The sequence below is a fragment of the Mus caroli genome, chromosome 5 (assembly GCF_900094665.2).
Source record: "Mus caroli chromosome 5, CAROLI_EIJ_v1.1, whole genome shotgun sequence".
Taxonomy (NCBI): Eukaryota; Metazoa; Chordata; class Mammalia; order Rodentia; family Muridae; genus Mus; species Mus caroli.
Window position 1 is genome coordinate 24264131 of NC_034574.1, and position 9311 is coordinate 24273441.

Consider the following 9311-nt stretch of genomic DNA (forward strand, 5'->3'; position numbering starts at 1 on the left):
ACTTTGTAGACCAGGCTGGCCTCGAACTCAGAAATCCGCCTGCCTCTGCCTCCCGAGTGCTGGGATTAAAGGCGCGCGCCACCACGCCCGGCTGCACCAAGTGTTCTTAACCGTTGAGCCCACATTTTTTTATTTTTATGTATTGATTTACTTTTGAGACAAGATTCTTTGCACATGAGACTGGCCTCAAGCTCACTGTGTAACCAAGGATAACCTCTGATCCTCATTTCACAACCTCCCCTGTTCTGGAATTCCAAGTGTGCACCATAACCAGTTTATGTGGTGTTGGAGATCAAACCTAGGTTTTCGTGACAGGTAGTATCATTCCAATTGAACCATAGCTCCAGCCTCCAAAAAAACAATTTATTTTATTACTCTTTTTTTATTAGATATTTGTATTAGTTAGGGTTCTCTAGAGTCACAGAACTTATGGATAGTCTCTATATAGTAAAGGAATTTATTGATGACTTAGTCTACAGTCCAATTCCCAACAATGGTTCAGTAGTAGCTGCGAATGGAAGTCCAAGGATCTAGCAGTTGCTCAGTCCCACATGGCAAGCAGGCGAGGGAGCAAGAGCTTTAATCTGGGATTAAAGGTATGTTCCACCACACCTTTAATCCCAGATGACCTTAATCTGGAATCCATAGCCACTATGCCTCAAGGTCTCCATACCAAGATCCAGCTCAGAAACTTCTATCTCCCAGCCTCCAGATAAGGGTCACTGGTGAGCCTTCCAATTCTGGATTGTTGTTCATTCCAAATATAGTCAAGTTGACAACCAGGAATAGCCACTACAATATTTTCTTCATTTTACATTTCAAATGCTATCCTGAAAGTCCCCTATACCCTCCACCACCCTGCTCCCCAACCCACCCACTTCCACTTCCTGGCCCTGGCATTCCCTTGTACTGGGGCATAAGACCTTCACAAGACCAAGGGCCTCTCCTCCCCATGATGACTGACTAGGCCATCCTCTGCTACATATGCAGCTAGAGACACAGCTCTGGGGGTACTGGTTAGTTCATATTATTTTATTACTCTTACTACAGTTTACTTACTGGTTGTGTGTATGTGGGGCAGTGGTTGTGGGTTACAGTTTATTTACTGATTGTGTGTATGATGTGGGGCAGTGGTTGTGGGGCATCTTCAGGGCTCACTTGGGAGGTTAAGGAACAGTTTTCCAGAATCTGATTTTTCTTTCGATTATGTGGTTCCCAGGAATCAAACACAGGACATCAGCCTTGGCAGCAAGCACCTTTATATGCAAAGTCATCTCACGGACCCCAAACTGTATACTTCTGAATTTTTATATCTTGATAAAACTGATTTTTAAAAAAGATTTATTTATTTACTTACTTATTTTAAGTAAATGAGTACACTGTTGCTGTCTTCAGACACACCAGAAGAGGACATCGGATCCCATTACAGATGGTTGTGAGCCACCATGTGGTTGCTGGGATTTGAACTCAGGACCTTCGGAAGAACAGTCAGTGCTCTTAACTGCTGAGCCATCTCTCCAGCCTGATAAAGCTAATTTGTGATAAATCCCATTTGTGAGCTGAAGAAATGGCTCAGCATAATAGTTCTTCTTGCTCTTCCAGAGAGCCTAGGGTCAATTCACAGCACCGACATAGCTGCTTGCCATAGTTTGTAACGCTAGTTCCAGGGTATCCAATATACCCTTCTGGTCTCCACGAGTACTAGGCATGCACATGCTATGCAGACATACAAACAAACTGCCTTACTTAGTCAGGGTTTCTGTTGCTGCAAAGAAACACAAAGACCCAATACCGGAACAGCCACCAAGATGGTTGAAGCGAAACAGAAGAAGAAACAGATCTTCAATAAGTTCACCACCACAGCATTAACCTGGATCAACTGGTAGACGTGTCCTACGAGCAGCTGATGCAGTTATACTGCACTCGCATGGGCAGTGCCTGAACCATGGCCTGAGGTAGAAGCAACACTTACTACTTAAGTGCCTGAGAAAAGCCAAGAAGGCACCACCCATGGAGAAGCTGGGATTAAGAGACATGCTCATGCTGCCTGAGACAGTAGGTAGCTTGCTGGGTATGTACAACAGAAAGGCCTTCAACCCAGTGCAGATCAAACCAGAGGTCATGGGCCTAGGCAAGTTTTCCAATAAAGAAAGAAAAAAAACAAAAAACAAAAAGCAAGCTGGGGAGATGTGGGACAATGGGCTACAGACAGACAGTCTGGTATCCAGTCAAGCTTAGGTCTTGAAACCCGGTGGGACCCGCTGGGTGGTAGATGGTTGGAGGTAAGGGACTATGGAGTTAGGCAGGGCTTCATCTATGAGTTCACAACTTGGAGAAGGGGGAGGACAGATACCTCTCTCTGGTTGGATGTAGATGGGAGTCTCTTTCCTGTAGGAGGGTAGAGACCTGCATGAGTAGAGGAGAAAGTGGGTTGGCATCTAGTTTGATGAAGGATCTTGACAACCAGGGGAGCAAATTGACAGCATATACACTGTCTGAAAAGAGGTTAAGGGGGCCCTTGACTTCTTTTAGAGCTAAATAGATGGCATATAATTCTTTATATTGGGGGAGAGTGACTGGGTAGCTCTTTGAATCAGAGGATAGGGGTTCATCTTCAGGGAAGTAGTATATTACTGCTGCAGCCTCCCCCTTTTCCCATCGGTAAATATTGAGGGGGCTCCTGCTATGGGCCCCTTTGAGAATAGTTTAGGAGAACCCTTATTTACATTCGGGAAGGCTTGGTGCTGCTCCTACATGACTGATAGCCACATGCCTCTCCTGTGGGGGCTGTGGGGTGGTAACTTCAACAGGAGTTAGGGGTCCAGGAGACATGATTAAATGCCTTCAGTCTCATGTAGGTGGAAATTACCACCTACTGGGTCCCACCGGGGTTCAAGACCTAAGCTCGACTGGAGACCAGGCTGTCTGTGCATAGCCTGTTGCCCCACAGGGAGGAAAGGCAAGGGTTTATTTGGCTTACACTACAGTATAATGTGTATCACTGAAGGACTTTAGGACAGGAACTCAAGCAGGAAAGTACCCTGGAGATGGGAGCTGATGGAGGGAGCTGTTTACTGGTTTGCTTCCCCCTTCTTGCTCAGCCTGCTTTCTTATAGAACCAAGAACCACCAGCCCAGGATGGCACCACCCACCATAGGCTGGTCTCTCCCACATCAATAACTAGTTAAGAAAATGCCTTACATGGGCTGGTGAGATGGTTCAGTGGTTAAGAGCCTGGACTGCTCTTCCATAGGTCCTGAGTTTAGTTCCCAGCACCCACATGATGGCTAACAAGCATCTGTGATGAGATCTAAATGCCCACTTCTGGTGTGTCTGAAGACAGCTATAGTATATACATTAGTATATACATATATATTTACACATACATACACACACACACACACAATCAGAGAAGGTAGCCATTATGATGAGACTGAGAGGGATGATGGGTGGCCAGCCAGACCTCACCACAAAAAGGATAAGGACAGGAACCACCAGGGGAACCCACAGAATTCTCAAAGCCAGAGAAACTTATCCATGTTCCCTGAGTGTGGCAGGAATATAATCCCAAGAGCCCTAGTCTGCCCTCTCAGCAGACCCAAGAAAGGACATCAGAGTTTCTCTCATCCCCTCAGTGGGCTGGCATTATGTGAGTCTTAGGCTCAAAGCTGGCCATGAGTATAGAGGTGGGCACACACCTGAGACTTAGGCAAGTCCTCACTCCCTGACACTCTAGCCTGGAAACGTGTCCTCCAAAACAGAGTTCTCCGTGCTAAAGTACCTAGAGGTCCAGAAGGTTTAGTCAATAAGCCTCCCTTCCCAGACGTTCCTCCTTGAAAAACGTATTTAATGTCAGGTCCACCCTGAGAAATGGGTATAAGTTATGCACCCATTCTCCACATGAACAACCAATAAGCTGTTGAGAACCACGGACTGTGGCTCTCATCGAGATCCGCTCTAGGGAGCCGCGGAGAAGGCATGTGACTACAGAACAACCTGTAGAAGGCCCTCTGCACTCCCTGCCACAACCACCACCACCAACTAAGGACAATCACCACTGGGACAAGCAGGAACTCCCATTTCCCCCTGCCCTAGACTAGACTCTATCCCCAGCCCAAGGGCCCATGACTCTGTTCTCAGCTCTTCCAGAACTCCCAGAGGCACCTGGATGTCCAAGAGTCTGAGAAACCCATGGCCCTGGTCTCATCGAACCCCCAATCAGCTCCAGCTTTCCTGTATCTTACACTGCATTTTCCCACCTTCAAAGTGATGTCTCAGAGCTTCCCTACAGCCTGGCACCCACCCTTGTGACAACAGCATGGGATAAGCACAGTCAAATTCCCCTCCCCAAGTGGCCATGCCCTGCGGTGGGATGGACATTGTCCAACATCCCAGTGCCTGGGAAACAGAGGCAGGCAGATCTCTATGAGTTCAAGACTAGCTTGATCTACCAGAGATAAGACAGGCAAGGTGAAGCCGGGCGTTGGTGGTGCACGCCTTTAATCCCAGCACTCGGAAGGCAGGGGCAGGCAGATTTTTTTAGTTTGAGGCCAGCCTGGTCTACAGAGTGAGTTCCAGGACAGCCAGGGAGAAACCCTGTCTCTAAAAACAAACAAACAAACAAACAGACATGGTGGCTTTAGGAGCCAGCTAAAGTTACATAGAGAGACTATGGAGAGAGAGAGAGAGAGAGAGAGAGAGAGAGAGAGAGAGAGAGAGAGAGAAGAGAGAATTCACCATACTTGCCCCCAGGGGTAGGAGGAAATAGAGAGGGAGAAGGGAAGGCCAGCAGCAGCCCCACCTTGCATTTCTTCACCTTGGTTGCAGACAAGGAGAACAAGACAGCTGTGTCCTGGCAGAGCTTCCGGCAAAGTTCCTGGCTGTCTTGGTCTCCAGGGTGGTGCCACACCACAGGGTTCTGAGGAAAAGGGAACCAGGACGTTTGGAACTTGTTCAATAGTGCTGAGCTGCCCCGGCTCCGAACCTGTTCATCTTGTTTTGCTCTGCTTCTTCACGCCAACTCTTCTCAAAAACCCAAGGGCTTGGCTTTCTTGGACTTCCTTATGTCTCCATCTTGGAGCCCTCACACTTCCTTCCTTCCTGAGGCTCCTCACCTGTCTTCTATTAGAGGCGGTGGAACAGGAGGGAGAAGACTCCACAATCCCAACCCAGTGCCTCACAGCTTATTATTCCAATCAACCTTGCTGCTACAACCTCTCATGTCCTTGGAAGCCACCAAAGGTAGCACTGGGAATTTGGCCTCTTGCCCAGGCTCAAACTTCAAATAGATAGGGAAGACTCTACAGTACAAAACACATCTCATGTGGGCTGAATATAAACTACATTTCCTTTGATCCTTTGAATGCAGTGTATCCCTTGTTAACCTGTATGTGGCACCCCTCTCAGGCTGTCTGCTTTCCTTTTAAGACAAACCTTTTTCACCAGCTTGGGATCCCATCAGGCACAGAGCTTGCTCTGAAACCCACAAAGGTGTTGGTTGCTTAGCTTTCACATCCTGCCAGGGTCAACAACCACAGACACTACAAACATATAGATGGCATATGCTAAGCACCAGCTGTTTACACTAGCCATACAGGCATATAGATGGCATATGCTATGCATCAGCTATTTACATTAGCCATATAGACATATAATGGTATATGTTATGTACCAGCTGTTTACATTGGCTATCTGTATATAAGCTTCGACCAACCTGATGGACCGATGTTATTTCCAAAATTGTGTGTCATACTAAGACTAAATCCTGTAGGAGGATATGTTCTAGGGCTGAGCCTCTTCACAGGTTTTGGATTCCATCAGGGAAGTCAAGTACAGCTGGATGTCAGTCTAGGGGGCACCCAAGGGAGGAGATTACTATTTTATTGGATTCTTATACTTCTTTCTTCCTTCTAACTTATTCTATCCTAGTCCCTTCCAAGCCTCCAACACTGGGTAGGAGAGAAAGAAGGTGAGAGGAGAAAAGCTATGGGCAAGCAGGACTATCTGTTCCTCCTTCCTCCTGCTAATTAGGGACAATGAGTTCCTTGGGGCAAGTCCAATCTTTTTTTTGTTTGTTTTTTGTTTTTCGAGACAGGGTTTCTATGTACAGCCCTGGCTGTCCTGGAACTCACTCTGTAGACCAGGCTGGCCTCGAACTCAGAAATCCGTCTGCCTCTGCCTCCCAAGTGCTGGGATTAAAGGCGTGCTCCACCATGCCCGGTGGGGCAAGTCCAATCTTTGTCGTCAGGGTATCTCCAACTTCTTGTCAAACCACAAGAGCAACAACCAGGAGCGGCAGGGACCATCAGTAGCCTCCCTACCCCTCTCTGGGCTCTGGCATTTGTTCCCTCTCCAGAGTCCCCAGAATTAAACTAACAGCACCTGGCAAAAACCACACCTCTGCTAGTGCATGAGGCAAATCATAATCACTTGCTGTAAAGCAGCCTCTCACCCCACACCTGGGATTAAAACAAAAAATACAGCCGGGTGTGGTGGCGCACACCCAAGCACCTGGGAGGCAGAGGCAGGCGGATTTCTAAGTTCGAGGTCAGTCTGGTCTACAGAGTGAGTTCCAGGACAGCCAGGGCTACACAGAGAAACCCTGTCTCGAAAAGCAAACAACAACAACAACAACAACAAATAACAAAAAACAACAAAACAAAACCAAAAAACAAAAACAAAAAAAATATATTCACATAACATAACTGGGTTTTTTAAAGATTTATTTATTTTTATTTATATGAGTACACTGCAGCTGTCTTCAGACACACACCAAAAGAGGGCATCAGAACCCATTACAGATGGTTGTAAGCTACCATGTGGTTGCTGGGATTTGAACTCAAAACCTCCGGAAGAGTAGTTAGTGCTCTTAACCACCGAGCCATCTCTCCAGCCCCCATAACTGAGTTTTTTAAAGAAACCAAAATTTTCACTACATAGGACTGACTATGTAAAAAAGAGGAAGATGGAGGGGAAAGTGGCCTTGCAAAGGCTTCTGGGAATTATTCAGGTAATCCAGAGAGCTATTGAAGGACTGGGAGAAGGATAGAGCTTCCAGGATCAGGTGTCCATTTACAGTGCAGGCTGGGAAAGATGAGAGGTGCAAAGTACATCAGGAGCCACACATTTCAGGGCAAGGAGGTCACAGGCCAAGCTCTGGGTGGAGCAGGAATGACTCAAGGAGCCACGCCCCATAAGGCAGGGACCATTGAGCTCAGTGTAGACAGATGAGCAGAGCTGAGTAGCTGGCCAGACTACTCCTACCTTCAAGGAATTCAAAGAAATGGGAACTGCTTCCACAGCACCACACAATGCTAGCTCAGCTGCCAGCCCCACTCTGGCCATGTGGCTTGGAGCAGCCCAATCAGTGAATGTTCTCATACAGGGAGGACCAAAGAACTGTAAGCAGCAAAGGTCCTTCACTCAGCTAGTGAAGGGTGTATACTGGGGCAGGGCAAGTCCCACAGCATGGATAAGAAAGGATGTGCCAGCCTCAAAATGCCCCAGGTGCTTTTATTGCAAGAGGGAGAATGGAGGTCTCAGGATATGGGAAGGAAAATGGAGGAAGCAAGATGCAGCATGGAGGATAAAGGATACAGGATCCATGATGGAGAATAGAAGACATAGTGTGAAAGGAGAATGCAGGATACGAGATGCAAGATGCAGGGTAGATGGAACAGGACACAGGAGGAAGGTTGCAAGGTGGAAAATGAACACAGAACAGAAGATGCAGGATGAAGGACATAAGTGTTGCATGGGAGATGAAGAACACAGGACACAAGATGCACTGTGAATGACACAGAAGAGAGGATGCAGGAAGGAGGAACAGATAGTCCTGCTTGCCCATAGCTGCCATCTAATAGCCTCGGCATAAAAAATGAACAAATTATCCCTGCTCATTGGTTCAAACCCTGAACTGAGCAGTTGTCAGGAAGGACTGAGTCCATCCAGGGAGCAGGGATTTCCTGTGGAAGGCTGTGTGCCTGTGGGCGCCAGTACCTTAAGGTATTGCCCTAGAAAACCTCAGGGCTCCTGCCTGGGTGCCCTGCCCAGACCTGCTTTCCTGAAAACACTCAGAACTTACCTTTCCCCTGGAAAGGCCTCTGTCTCTGAAATGGCAGAGTTGGTTTGCTCTGGCTATCATGTAAATGACTGAGTGACTAGGAGCCTAGCTGAGAGCAGAGGGGGACGCAGAGAGCTCACTATTAGTAGGAACATCGTCAGGACTTTCTCAGGGTTGTTTGGAGGACGTTTCTTAAGGGTATCACTGGGCGGAGGCTGCTGCCCAGTCCCAGCTTGTCCTGGAGGAAGTGGATGGGAGGAATTAATGCAATGTAAGTGTGAAAGGTAGAGGAGTGTGGTGGGAATGAGTCATTGGTGGGTAGAGCAGACAGGTCTGCCTGACTGTGCTGGGAAGCAGGCCTCAGGAATGGCTGGTTGAGTGGCCTTGGAGTTCAGATCTGACTACTTGCCTCGAAAGGGCTGCTGTCCTAGTTATTTCTTTATCTGTCAGTCAGTATCTGAAAACATCCACACAGCACACTGCATTCAGCATCAACAGTCTTAGAGAAAGGGCCATGTTCCCAGGGGGGTGCACAAGCTCTATGGCTCACCTGCAATACCTATGACCAGAGAAGGGCTGGACAGATGCCACTGCCAGCTGCCCAGGAGCGTGGGGAGAGAGAAGACACCACCTCATATCACAGGGACAGAGCTGGGTGAAGGAATAGGGGGGGTGTAACTACCATGACCCCTGGGGAGCCAGGGCCTTGACCTCCTACTCTGAGCTAAATCACTATGAGGTTTCACAATCCTCGGGACTGCCCTCCTGGTGACTGGCATATGACCTCAACATATGGTCAGTTCTGCCCCTCTCAGTTCAGAGGTGACATCCCAGAAAAAAAACAGCAAAATGATATAGAGACAGACTCCCAGGTCTCCTAGCCTTGCTGAGGAAGGACATTCTGAACGGGCTGCATGCAGATGGCTGGGTCCAAAGGAAACTCTAATTCCCCAAGCCCCCAAAGACAATCCAAATACCCAGAAATGGGCTCAACCTAGGCTATAGGAGGATTTCTGGCAGTTAGATAAAAGCCAGCTGGAGAGATGGCTCTGTGGTTAAGAACACTGCTCTTCCAGAGGTCCTGAGTTCAATTCCCAGCAACCATATGGTGGCTCTGAAAGATCCTGACAGAATGTAAAAGATCACAGAAGCCCTGAAATTGGCAAAATAGATTTCACTGTTAGCAGAACTAGCCTCACTGATTTAGAAAAATAGAGGTGCACAATGCTCTGGTCGCTCTTTGAACCCG